Raw genomic sequence first — 14,350 nt, 5'->3', positions numbered from 1 at the left:
AAAGAAAACTTGATAAAATAATACTAAGGCAGATATTACACAATGACAGCAGTAGGATTTTAAGGCTGGGAAAGCAGAAATAATTCTTTTTTTAGGAGCCAGGGGGCTATGAGATTAATGCCAAACTTCTCTTTAAAAGATTTCAATAGGCCCAAAGAAGTTTTTTTTTTTAAAAAAAAGCAATCTTTCAGTTGAAAAAAATTTAACCTTGTATTCCAAGTAATGCAAGCATGTCTTGAAGTGGAAACAAATAAGTATTTGCTTTTCATAAAGCATTAACAGTAGATATTTTGCATCATGATTCAACTAAAAAGTAATTACTATATTCAAGAAGCAATCAGCATTTTGATTGGGTGAAATTACTGTCAGCAAAGCAACTGGTTTTTTATTTTTGTGAATTTATTTCAAAGATTAAATATTTAAACAAAAAGTGACAAACTGACATTGAAAACAGAAATGAAGTGCACTTTCTTTTCAATTGAGTTCAGCATTAGAGCGTATTTGCCAAGCTACAGATATTTTGATGATTTGAATATTAATTGGTGCATGAGGAAGTTCAAAATACACCTGATAAGTTAAAGGAATTTCTGGAATGTCTTTGCTTTATAAATCACATTTTTAAATATATATTGTATCTGAAGAAAATTACTGATTGGTTATATCAAGCAATCCTACTTCTGTAGTATAAATGATTTTGACTGTCTTGTGCCTGAACTCTGAGTTTATATGAAGAAGGTGGAAAGGTCAGTGTGGGAAATTGGACCAACAGTCCAAAGATCCCATCATAGCTGCCATAGGCTTTCAAAAAGTGGTGTTTAGAAAGTTTATCTTGACAAAAGGAGATACACTGATAAAGGCAAAAGTTCAGAATTGTGTTACACGTCAATTCTGAACAAACTGATTTTGTTTCTTCTATTTCCTATAATTTCAGGTCATCCCTCCTAGAATGACACCCTCTGAAAGCTTATCAGGGAGATAATGTTTTGAAATTTTATCTAAGTGTGAAGAAAATAAAATGGAGATGTCTTTTTATCTGAACAGAGTTATAGTTAACTTACTTAAGGACTTATTTTAACTTAGTCTCCCTATGGTATTGTGTGTTTAGATATTCTTTAATTTAATCCCTGCCCTTCTTGCCCTAAATAGATGTGAAAGTTGAAAATTGCTTTCTTCAATTAATTGAAGGTATTAAGTGTTATGGACCCTGGGAGAAACCTTTATGAGCTGCTGTATCATTATTTGAGGATTCTGTTAGGCAAGGTCAAAAAAGAATTATCACTGCTTTTCTGTTTAAAAAAGAGTGAGATATAATGATTCACAATAGAGGATAAGAAATCTAAGTTTTGCTTTTGACCATTATTATAGAAAATCAACAAACAGAAATGTAACAAGCTTTCTTGCACAATTAAACTTCAGTTCTCTCCTTTGCTTCAGAGCTCAAAAAGGCAGCATTGAAGCATTTTTTCTATTCTTACTGTTTCAAGTAACCATGTTTTAGCATTTTGCAGGTTGTTTTTGGTCTGTTGCTAAATTATTTATTACTGGTTTCATTGGTAACCTGTGGCTAATTCAATGTGCTATAGAATTATACAGCTCCTGGTGCATATTTGTAAATAAATTGCGTGTTTTGTGAGCATTTGAGGGAATGCTGAAATGAAACTCAACAGGGTTTGAAACTCAACAGGGCTCTCATCAGAGAAAGTTTATAAGTGATAATGGATGTTTCACATAAACCAGGAAAAATAAGCCAGTTAGTATGAATCAGCTGAGTTGCTCTTTATGGGCATCATTCTGTGGAGGCAAAACCTGCTTTTTGGAATTTAGGGAAGATAAATAGGATTGTGAAGGCAAGAAACCATCATATTAGAGAGAACTGGGATTGTTAGTTATAAGGATTGGCAGAAAACCTCTCAGTGCAAGAAGGGGAAAGAAACCCTAGGGTGAGGAGAGAGAAATACTGGGATAACCATCAATCATTTCAGTGGGAGATCTAGGATAGGAGAGAGAGCTGAGAGCAGCCGAGAATGGAGCACTGATGAACTCTGAATCCTAACACAAAGAATGGCAGGTCATGCACTGAAAAGCTAATGAATTATATTGATGGCATCTAAGCAGTAGCTAGAGGGAGAAGGCCTAGGGGAAAAAAGATCCAGGAGAGTAAATTACCTTGCTTCCAGATTTCTTATAAAAGATGTAACTTCACAATTGTTGCAATCACTCATTTTCTCAAATCCTTGCAGCATGTGCCTTAGAGTTCCTACTTCACCACTATAGGTCATTCTTGTGATCTACTCTCTCGACCTATTTTCAAATTGGCAGCATTGGATGTTTTCATTCACTGCCAAATAATTATTTTTTTCAAGGTTGGTGAGGCACCCTTTTTCTAAATCTTCCTATGCTGTTGGTGCTTTTGAGAAATCTTGAGATGGCTCTTAATTAGCACCTTTAGTAGCACTGTTAAGTATATACTTGAGTTTAAGTATATGGCTGAGGGTTGTATTGAATGGAGATGCTCTAACTCTTCCACTCTGTCACTTGTTTCGATGAGCTTTACCCTGTTATTGTGGTTTAACCCCAGCTAACAACTAAACCCCACAGAGGCACTCTCTTGTTCTCCCCCAGTGGGATGAGGCAGAGAACCAGAGGGTAAGAGTGAGAAAACTGGATGCTTGAGATAAAGGCAACCTAAAACCTGTTCGCTATATGAAAAGTGGCAACTGAGTCAGATGCCTCATTTTAAAAATGTTTTAGCAAGGATTCTACTTTCCTAGATAAAAGAACTAAAACAGTTTCTAGAATTAATACATTCTTAAGAAGAACAATGAACAAAATAGTCATAAAGAAAGAACACAATGGGGAATTAAATTTCAGAAGTAACATATATTGTTCTTAAGTTATCACTTCAAATACATTACATTTCTTTAGGTGCTTCATAAGTCTGAATGGAGGAAAAAGCTCACTTTTCCCTCCTGGGTAAAAAAAAAAAAAAAAAAAAAAAAAAAAAAAAAAAAAAGTTGGTATTTCTTGGTTTGTTATTGGGCTTTCGACCCTGTAGTTGCTTTTCAGCTACGATCCCATCTTATGATCCTGTCTGAAATCAGGGAGGCAAATTTTAATTAAATTTCAGCAGGCAAGAAAAAGTTGTGGTTTTACTTTGGTTGCCTGTTCCCTTAATTGCTATTTAAAAAAAAACAAACTTAAATGTGATTTTATTTCACTTAGTAGAAGTCAAACTGCATAATTTTATAAACTTAGAAATTGTTTTGTAAAAAGTCTGGAAAGGTTTTTATATGGAATAAGAAGTAGCTTTAGCTATCTTAACTTTAGAATCTCCAAAGCATTTTTCACAGTCATCTGAAGTAAAATTTAAACTAGCTCACAGGTGCGTTATGAAATACGAGAGCAGTTATTTTCTGTTTCCTCTTCTTATCGCAAACCCTCCATTTTAGAAGGAAACATTGAGCTTCAGAGTAAAGAAAAACAATCCGCGTAGAGAAAACAGCCCCTTATCTGAGAAGAGCGCCCGTCAAACGCTGAGCGTGCCTGCCCCGGCGGGTTTGGGGTGCGGAGCCGCGGCGGGGCCGGCAGGGGGCGCGCGGGGAGCGGCGGGGCCGGCCCGGCCCGGGGGGAGCGGCGGGGCCGGCCAGAGGAGAGCCGAGCCTACCCGGCCCGGGGGGAGCGGCGGGGCCGGCCAGAGGAGAGCCGAGCCTACCCGGCCCGGGGGCAGCGGCGGGGCCGGCCAGAGGAGAGCCGAGCCTACCCGGCCCGGGGGCAGCGGCGGGGCCGGCCAGAGGAGAGCCGAGCCTACCCGGCCCGGGGGCAGCGGCGGGGCCCGGGGGAGCTCGACGAGGCCGGGGCTGCGGCCGCTCCGTTTCACTCGGGCAGAACCGCTCCATCCCAGAGCTGTCCCGTGAGATCGCTCTCTAATCGACGGCTTGGATTCAGGAATTGACAGTTATTGCCCTTCTTTGATAAATGGCGAGAAATAGCCATCCCTTAAGCAAACTGGGGAGGTGATGTGCTGGAGAAAGATAGCTTGGCTATGTGACAGCTTTTCTAACTTTCAGGCTGAAATCCATCATGAAATGCCAATTACTTCAAAGTCTTTCTATCAGTTTACAACTGTCACCGTTTAATAAAAGTATTACACAGTAGAAATAGTCAAATAATATCTCAAATGTGTTATTTGATGCTGGATTTATTACACAAAAGTAATGATGGAAATTACTGAAGCATTTTCAGTGGACAGTCATTTATTTCTAAGAATTCAAAGAATCATTTCTGGCAGTCATGATCAAGTAATTCTGCATATAGGCACAAAGAATAGCTTGTCTTTCCATGCAGGCTTATAACTGCCCATTGGGGTTTAGGATTTTGTTTGGGGTGTGGTTATAGTGTTTTCTGTGGGTGGGTTTTCATCATTTTTCTCCATTAAGCTACAGAGTTAGGCTGGAATTGTGTAAAAAGTTGAAATAACTCTCTGCATATTGTATGTGTACATGTAAATACATGTATTTTTTTCCCTTCTGTGTGTGGAAGTTGCTTCTTTAATGCTCTGTTTGGGGAATAGAGTAAATCAGTGTGAATCCTGAGAGTTCTTCAAGGGCAGCTTCATCAACATGTCAGGTTACTGCCAAGTAACCACTACAATGTGTAGGGCCCACATGCAAATTGGTCTTTGGTGTTAGTTTTTAAAAAACTGATGTGGATGTTTTCTCAAGATGCACAGGAGTTTTCATTCCAGGGACTGACTTACAACTATCTGGGCTTCCAGAACAGTGAGAACTTCAGCTACTCTGCAGAATTATAACATCTGCTCATAGTCTAGAAAGTCACCAATGTCTTATCTATGTGAGAAGTGTGTGAACAGAGGTACAGCGTAACTTTGTTATGAATTTGAGTAATTTCACTTGTATGTAATTAGCACGTATTTATACAAGAAATTTAATTCTTAATTGGTCAGTATCATTGCAAGCAAAGTCACTGTATCTCTGGCTTGGAGAAGTTCTACAGAGAATTTTAACTCCAGGGAAGATAAACCATAATGGGCTCTGAAGGTCTTTGGATTGATGTTTGCTCTTTTACTTCCTTCTGAAATATCAATTGAATAATGCATCTGGTAAAGTGTCCCACTTTTGATGGATTGTCAAATAAGTTGAATAAGTTCAGCTTTCAGCTGAAATATTCAGCATGTGGTAACACAATAGATGAGTATAAACAGGATCAACACTTAGGAACTTCCTTGAAGATGGCAACATTAATCCAGGCATTCTGACTTAATGTTATTGGCAAACGTGTTTTTTATTAAACAACAAAAACTTATATTTTTCCAAAACAGTTCCAGTATTTACTGGTTTTACTGTCTGTAGTCTTAAGGCCATTTGTTTAATCTTGCTGAAACTGATACTTATTTCTAAGTGTGTGACTACTATGGGTGGGCATGCTTGCCTAGGCTGCTTGGTTTGTCCTTTTTTCATCCTTACGTGAGCAGTGCTGGTGATTTTGAGAGGCTTTATTATTGCATCTTGTGTAGCTGGGACTATAGCACTGAGTATTGAGATCAATTGGATATTTCCTATTGTGAACTTACGAGAACATATTATTGCATGTTTTGTTGACATGCAATATGGCAGTTTTAAAGAATAAGTTTGATTCAATTTAGTTAGAATATTAAGTAATGGCTGCAGGCTAATAACTAAAGTAAGATTTGATAATCAAACATACATTCATCTGGTTCTTAACCATAAATCTAATTAATGGTCTGTTTATAGGTTGCATTTATGTCAGTAAGAAAAAATAAATATAATGGTCCATAATTACCTTTACAATGATATGCAAAAATCACAAATATTAATTTACAACTGTACATAAGAGATCTGATTCTAGAACTTTTCAGTTTATAAATTGTATGTAAAACAGTGTCCCAGGATGGCAGTACTAACAATAGTACAAGGACTGTGAAAGTACAAAGAAAGTGAAAGCTACAACCAATAAATTTTAACTATTACTAGAAGTTGTTAAACACTCTCAAGTGCTGCCTTTTGCTCAAGGTATCATTTGAAGAAAATAACCGAATTGCAAGCTTCTAGTTACAAATGTCAGTTCTTATAGACCATCCAAACTTTGAGGGTTTAATTTTTGTATAGAAAAGATACTTCAATATTCGCTATGGCATTCCAGTCATGCTGTCTCCCAAGATTGAAAGGGATAATCGCATACCTGTGGGTTTATGCCTGCACTCCTTTAATGAAGCATTTACACTTCAGCTGTGTGTATTCTTTGTAGAATGGTTTTACTTAGGCTCATTCTGGATGCATTTCTGCAGTTCTTCATCTGTCAGTTTTAAAAACGTTTTCAATACATGTAAGGCTGTATGTGGTCTTACACTACTAAATGTGTGAACATTTGAAAAAACACCTGGTGTATTCTGTGCAGGATAATTTATTAACTGCATGCACAATAATGGTCCATTCTGCTGTTGGGATTGCTGTAAATAAACGACTGAGTCCTACTGCCTAGGTATTAATTGGGGACATACAAGTGCTTTTCATGGAAAGTGAGTGATGCATTTCTTCTTATGTGGAGCACCCTTAAATCATCATGGAATGATAGTAGTTCTGAAGAGTATTTAGCAGAATCATTGCCAAAAATGATCAGCTGTTGATGAAAGCACTGCTGTAAGAAATAGCTACCCAGGCGTTTCTCTGGGTCACGATACAAGGTTAGGGTGGAGCAGGGCCCTGCCAACAGGAGCTCCCATCTCCCGCTGCTCCCCTTGCGGGCACGGATGCGCACCTGGCAGCTCCCCCGCGCCCGGCATGTGCTGTTCCTGCGAGCGAGGCTGCTCCGGGAGCCTGTGAGTGGCTCTGCGAGCAGAGGGGCTGCCTGCCACGCAGCAGGGCTGTGCCTATTGCAGCGGGTGCTGCATTCGGGAGCGGTGGCAGCAGAAAACAGCAGCGGGGGAAGTTCCCGGCACATAACGCGCCAGGATGATTACTGTTCTCTCGTGGTGATGTTGTTTTTGAACCGGAGTAGGACACTGACTCCTGCTCGATTACAGAGGAGAAACAACCCTGAGCTGCAGAATGAATTAGTAGCTAACATCACGATTACTCTTCGCTGTTAGCACAAGTTGTAGGAGGGATAAGAAATGGGAGAGGGAGGAAAAAAATCCCTATTTAATGCTGCCTAGGGAATACCGTGGAATTTAGAACAGATACCGTTGCAGACTAGCAGCATGCCTGACTGCACTTGACTTGAATCGCTGGGAAGCAGCCTCGTACTGTATCATTTAAGGCTGAAGGAAGAACAGCAAAATAGTAATGGATTTGTATACAGTGTTTCTACATAAATGGAAAATAATATAAAGATGTTGGTATGTAATTTGTATTTTATTTTTAAGAAGAATTTACTCCAGGTATGTATGCTCTTTGTATTTTTGTCTAGTCTACCTACAGTTTTCTGTTTCCTTTGTTTCCTTTGCTTATTTTCATTCTGAATGTACCTCCCACTGTTCTTGCTAATGCAATGCATTGATTTGTAACTGATTTGCTTTCTAATGCTATAATGTTGATGAAACTGTCTGGGCTTCTGGAATTAACACTTCATTAAAAACTGGGGGAGGTTATTTTGTAAGATTAGTAACTTCACAATATAAGTTGAGTAAGACAGTATGGTGTTGGATTTTTCAATGAGTTGGTATGTTTAAATTGGTCTAAAAATATAAACCAACTAATTACATGAGTAAACGGTAATAATGTAGAATGTTTTGCTTATTTATGTCAGTACTTTTCTCCTAATTTGTGACAGGATTAGCAATAAATTGAGCTTTACGGATGCTTATGTATTTCTGGGTCTTGATTAATCTCCAAGATGAACACCCTGCAGCTTTCTTTTGAAGAGGCAGCTTGCTTAGAGTACATGCTTGATTCTGTTCCACAGCTAAATCTAGGTCTTAGAATACTCTCTATAATGTATCTCCTCCAAGCCACAACCTAAAGAACCACCATCAATATTTCATACGTTTTTGTCCATCCTTTTAGATTCAAGAAGGTAACATTAGTATTTTTCCTTCTGCAATTTCAGAGGCCAATAGTAGCTGAAACTAATTTCTTACTATGAGATTGATGGTTTGTTTTACTTTCAGAGAAATAAATATGCAGGTATAAAATTATGACTATATTAATTAGCCCCCACCTTTCTTTAGTCACCTGGGTCCTTTTGCACTTATTATTTTCTTTCAGCTGACATGTAGTAAGTGAAATAGAACACAAAGCTATGTGCCCTTAAACTAAGGACACTGATAGTTATCTTATAATGTCTAGTAAAAATGTATTAAAATACTTAATACTTATTTGATTATTCATTAGTCTTGAATAATCTTGAAATTTCTAATTTCAATGCAACCTAGTTAGAACTAAGATTTTTTTTAATAACATGTTGATACAAAAAGGTTTAATATTAGTTCCAGCATCTTAATACTGTTGTTAACCCCTGGCTGACAGGATCTCTTGATGTGAAAATAAACTGTCTGTAAAGTTGCAGCTATTTTTCACAGAGAGGGTGACACTATACTTGTTTCCTGTCGATGATTATATAAAATAGTTGCCTTTCTTTAGCGTAATGCACAACTATGATCTGGCAATTGAAAATGTAAGGTTACTTGACACATGCAAATGTTCTAAAAGTCAGCGCTAAATCTTATCATCTAAATCAACATAGTGAAAAAAGCAGTGAGAGAATGCTGTTAAGTCTAAATGCACTAAGAAGAATGAAAAGTAGAATTTAAGGTTTAAGTCATGTTTCATTCATCACAAATTCCTTTTGGAAGGGATATGATGATAGAAATTGTGATTATGAATTAATATAAATTGTCATCTCGAAGAAAAAAGCCATGATGCAAGATAGGTGATGGGTCTTTCAGGGGAATATGCACAACTCAGAGTCATATAAAGGTTTTCTGTCACTATACCATTTGCTTGATCCTGCAGTGATGTCAGCACATTACCATAATGACTATATATTGCTGTGAAAACACTTAAGAAATCTCAGGTAAAGTACTGGGATTCCAGAGTGTAGGAGAATACTCATAACTGAGAATATCTCCCAATTCACTAAAGCATCAATGAGGACTGAAAATTCCAAATTTTCCTTTAACTGTAATGTGAAGGAAGAATTTAGCAAAATAGCTTCTGCCTTATGAGACCATTACAGCTCTGAAGCGTAAAAATTCTTTGGCACCTAAGAAGGTTGTTACACTGGGGTTTTTTTCCATTTATGTCATTCACTTAGGTTGGTAGCAGAGGTTCTTGCTTTCAGATACAAATCTGAGTATCATAGTTGTCAGTATATTGAAGCAAAGACAACTGAGTGATTTTTTTTAAATAAAGTTTTCGAAACAGATTTAGAAATATGTTTAATATCTACCATCATTATCAATGAATGTCATTTCAGGTGTTAAGCATGGTTTCTATCTGTGTGTGCCTACTCATCCTAGTGCATGCTGTTATCAACAGTACTTGTAGTCATTTGTGCTTGTGGTATTTTTCAAATGCAAATGTCATAGATGATTGCTACCATTTATCAAATGAAATGAAAGACCACTTCATCAAAACTGTCCTTTTCATAACCTTTTGTTCTAAAAGTTTGATGTAGCTAATAGTTTATTAGATTTTAGAAAATATGTAAAATCTCTATGTGCAGAGGAATGGAATCCAGAGGGCTTACTTTGCCCATATGAAGTTGTTCTTTACTGTAAACATTTCCCTGGGAATTTTTGTAAGTAGTTAAAAAAACATGCCCCCCAAATCTTAGAGAAAGAAAAAACAAATCAAAGCTGTAGAGTGATGTAGTGCAGACGTAATCACAGAGTTCATGGTAAACTCTGTCCAAGAGAGATCTAATTCAGGGCACTGCACTGCCCGTTCCAAGGCTCAGGCCAGTACAGTTGGAGGGTTAAAATTCTTACCTGAAAGAAAATGGAGGGGTTTTTTGGTTGGTTTTTTTTTTTAATTATATTTTCTCATGTAATCACTATCCTGAAAAGTTGCTGAAACTTTTGAAATGTTAGTATTAAGAGAAACTTTGAATACATTAATATACTATAAATATAGTTTCTGTTTATATTCACAGTTTTAGTGTAAATTAAATCACTTGAGTTCCCAGGGTGTAATGCTTAAAAGACCCTCTACTCAAACACAGGCAAAAGTAGAGACAGAACTGAGATTAAGTCAAAATGTATGTTGATACTTTCTGGTTTTTAATAGGCACTAAATAGGTTCTGATTATTATATAGCCAAGGTCATTGACCTTTAAGAACAGTTGCTTCAATTACAAGTTTTCATGTTTGTAATGTAACTGTAATGCAATTGTAATGTAAATACCACACTATAGATTTGTTTCTAATATAACAGAGTTCTAAACACCTTCAACAATCTTATTAGTAGCTCATAAATGCTTGAATTGCAAAAGCCTCAGTTGCCTTAACAAAACTTTGTAGAGAAAAATGCCAATATTACAAATACAAAGGTGTAGAAAATAGCATAACTAAAAAAGTAATTCTGCAAGTTATTGTAAAATGGTGGGTTTTTCTTCAATTTGTCAGTCTTCAACAGTAATTGTAAGAAAACAAGAAAAAAAACCCCACATCTTTTACTGTACAAAAAAAAAAAAATCCTCTCTTCTTCCATAGTTGTCATAGTGGTAGGGAAGAAGTGAGGATGACCTTTCTCTCCAGAAAAATTACGCATCCTAGCCTGCTAGGAGTTTACATTTTCTTCTAGTCTAATCTGAAGACATTGTGCTTCTATATGTTACCAAGTACTTTAATTGCAACTGTGTAACTACTAAGTTAATTCACTTATGCACGAAGTTCTATATATGACTTCTGGGTTATATGTTCCAAATCACCATGAGCCAGTCAGGTTTCCAACTATTCCAACTATTTTCCTTAAACTCTATTAAGTTATATGCTGACAGAAGAGATATGCAACAGCTGTGAATGACAATTGCATTATGACTGTTAAATTTTTTAATTGGATTCTGTAGTGTACCCTATGAATATATGTGTAACCTCCTCAGGACAGCATTAGGCCTTGAGGATAAAAAAATAAGCAAATTGTAGGCTCTTAAGACGGGTTTCAATCAGCAATTTGGTGGTTAGTTTTATTTTTTTATATTCTCATAAATAGAGAAGGCAACATGTTTTGAGGGTGGTTAGATATGCATAAATAGCATTATCCATAAAGAGATATCACCAGGTGAATAAGCAGATATAGTAAACTTTGCAAATAATTTTGAAGAAGAATAGGAAAAGCTTCCTAGCCAAAGGGCAGAGTGATGATAGCACTCCATGTTCTTGTGCAAATGTTGGAGGGGCTGAAGGGAAAGGGTAAAAGTCTGCTGCTGTGAAAACCTGAGGAATTCTTGAAACAAAGAGTAATTACCCAAAAGAGGAAGCAGGTGTCTTCATTGCTCTGGTCCCTGCCTCTGCCAGGGTCTTCGGGCAGGTCACCCACATAGCGTATGCAGTGTTAAGTGTCATTTTACCTTAAGAGACTCACAAATTACACACATTAAAAATGTCAGTAGTTAAGACTACAAGGAGAATTTAGGAAGAATATAAAGGAGCAGATAAGTGGTCTTAAGTAAGTTCTTCTGAATTAGGTCATCTGAGATGATTGTCAGTATAATGCTCCTGTTATAGTAAATTAATGAAGCAATGTGGAGTGTACACTGTAATGCTTGTCAAAAGGAAGGGAGCGTAGGTTTCACCCAGCAGACCTGAGCTGAGGGCAAGTACACTTATGTCAAGATAACCTTATTCCCAGACAAGCATAAAACTAGTAAAAGGCCATAATTAATAAATCTGTATATCTGAATTCTGTTATTCATTCCTTATGTTCCTCATGGTAAGAGAACCTCTCTTAGCCTCAGTTTCTGCAGATGCAGGGTAGACGGTTAGACAGTTTATACTTTTTTTTTTGCTATGTTTGATTATTTAATTTCTGTGGAGTATTTTGCATATCACAAAAATATATTTGTCTATAGACTCTAGTGCCTATTTTGGCAGTAGTAGGTGGGTATTGTTGCAGTTGAAGACTTCTTGGTTTTGTTTTGGTTCCCCCTACCATCTTGGTGTTGTGAACATGAACTGTCATAGCTTATTTTATAAAGACAAACTGCACTTCAGTCTCATCTTCTTGCTTGCCCCTCTTTCAATACACACAGACCCCTCGCAGTATGAAGGTTAAACAAAGCTATGGTTCTGCCTGGTTCTTGTTTTATAAGAGAACAGTCTGCAACCAAAACACTACCTCTTACTGGAGAGGGCTGCTGCTTTGCAGCTTCATTTACTAGGGCCTGAACAGAAGCTGAGCAGTGATCTAGCTATTCTATATAAATACTGAAATTATATTTTTAAGACTATTCTCTTTTTTCATAAAAATAAAGAACTAGATTTGTTAAAATAATTTTTTGAAATGTGGGTCTGGTGTTCAGATATGTAAATAAAATTATTTTAAAAGCTATAATTTTTAACTCGGCCCACTCCTCCTCCTTCTACCTGACACATTAGTTTTAGACTTGGAATAAGATCCTTTATAAATGATGCTTCCAACTGACATTTTTATTTTGACAGTGATTTGTTATCAACAAATCCAGCTCAATCTGCTTGCAACCACATTATCTGTTCACCATCAGGTTGACCAAAAAAACGATTTTCAAACTTGGTATGGGTCAAAAGTAGGTGGAAGTGTCAGTTTGTCCTTTCTTTATAGAAGGACCCCATGAAGAATTTATTTTAGTTCTAGTTTCACAAACCATAATACTTTCCAGTTTCTTGCTCTATTACCATCTAGCATAAAGTCTATACCTCACTGCTGTAACATTTTACCATGATTCTTTATACTCAGAATGGGTTTACCCAGTGATATTGAACTTCATCATAAAATTACTTTCATTCAACAAACAAGCAAAGTGTGAATTTAAAAAATGAGGTCATAATGGCTTATCAGGAGACCTGGATGAAGCCAGAAAGTCTCCAAATGACAACTTGCAGCTCATTCAAATAATTGACTTAGCTCTCTGTGGTTCTTGAAAGACTTTTCCTTATCTTACAGAGTTTAACCTTATGTTGATTTAAAATGTTAAGAACAACCTATGCAAATTTTTACAGAAAGAAATGGATGAGACCTGTAATGACTCAAACTTGATTCCATGTGTAGACACTATTGTAGAAAATTACTTTTTTGACAGAGTAGTGGTAGGCTGTAAACTGATTAACAGATCATATGACTAATACAGCTGAGATGGAATAGAACTCGCATGAGAGAACATAAATCTGCTCCATTTAGCAGATCTCTCTGTGTTTGTAGAGCTTTTAATTCACTATGGCATTGTCAGACACTGGGTTTGAATAAATTCAGTGCTGAACGTTCAGCTACTTGTAATACTTTCAGTTATCTCTGATAAAAAGCATTGGTTAGACACTGGATAAAACAAACACATATATATGTATATGGCTTGCTATGAAATCAGGATTCTTCTACAGAGAAGCATTAAACCTTATTTGAAGTGAATGGAAATGTTCCAAATTCCAGTAATAAAGTCATCATTTCTTGATGCTTTTTAGACTGAGACAGGAAACAAGCCTTCTGGCTTGTTTTAACATTCTTGATTTGAAGTCATTTGAAGAATGTCCAAGTCATCTAAGTGAAGTTTATGTAGGAGAGCATTTAAAAATCCTTGGCTATGTGGGCAGAGGAGGTAGGCAATCACACTTCAAATCTTGTTCAATAAATGGTTACAAGCATTCAGTATAAGAGCTGAATGGTTAACAAATGTTTCTACATCCAGAAACATGCCTTTGACATTGAAAAGTGTCCCAAGATGATTCCTTTCTCTACTAATAATATGTGAAAACAAGGCAGCCTTGGCTCTGGTGAAAACTTCTCAATATTCTGAGAGATGTCATTTGCATTCCTTGAAAATTGCATGCAGTCTCATGGAGCATTCTTTTGCTTCCAAATATTGCTTGCTCTTAATTCACTCTAGATAATTTAGGCATAAGCCTATGAGAAAAAGAAGTGGCAAGGACTAAGCTAATGTATATGTGTTAAAAATGTGATTCATGTCCCACAGATATTTCACCTTTTTATGAAATAATAAATAGCCCCTTTGGAAAGAGTGAAAAATGATTTCTATTCTTCTGCTCACTCTGCATCCCAATTTTGTTATAACAGGAAAAGAAATGAGTCTGTTTACATCCTCTGTTCCAGGATTCCAGAAGCCAATCAAGATTTTTAGCAGCTTTGCCTGTGCTCTATGCAGCACAGTGCCTTTTGCTGCTGCA

The 14,350-nt window shown here is 36.8% G+C and overlaps 1 protein-coding gene across 3 annotated transcripts in view; it reads left to right on the top strand.

The window, feature by feature from the left end:
* The first annotated feature begins 6,763 nt into the window (after positions 1–6,763).
* Positions 6,764–14,350, top strand: part of UNC13C (unc-13 homolog C) — a 141,219-nt gene continuing 133,632 nt past the window's right edge. For 2 of the 3 annotated variants that reach the window (XM_033070293.2, XM_033070292.2), the window contains exon 1: positions 6,771–7,417. The gene's annotated coding sequence lies outside the window, so the exon portion shown is untranslated. Of the gene's footprint in view, positions 7,418–14,350 lie in introns of all 3 variants that reach the window. The other variant, XM_033070295.2, reaches the window with a different exon arrangement.

The sequence above is a fragment of the Catharus ustulatus genome, chromosome 12 (assembly GCF_009819885.2).
Source record: "Catharus ustulatus isolate bCatUst1 chromosome 12, bCatUst1.pri.v2, whole genome shotgun sequence".
NCBI classification, from domain to species: Eukaryota; Metazoa; Chordata; class Aves; order Passeriformes; family Turdidae; genus Catharus; species Catharus ustulatus.
The sequence above is the reverse complement of the archived record's forward strand: the minus strand, read 5'-3'. Positions and strand labels throughout refer to the sequence as shown.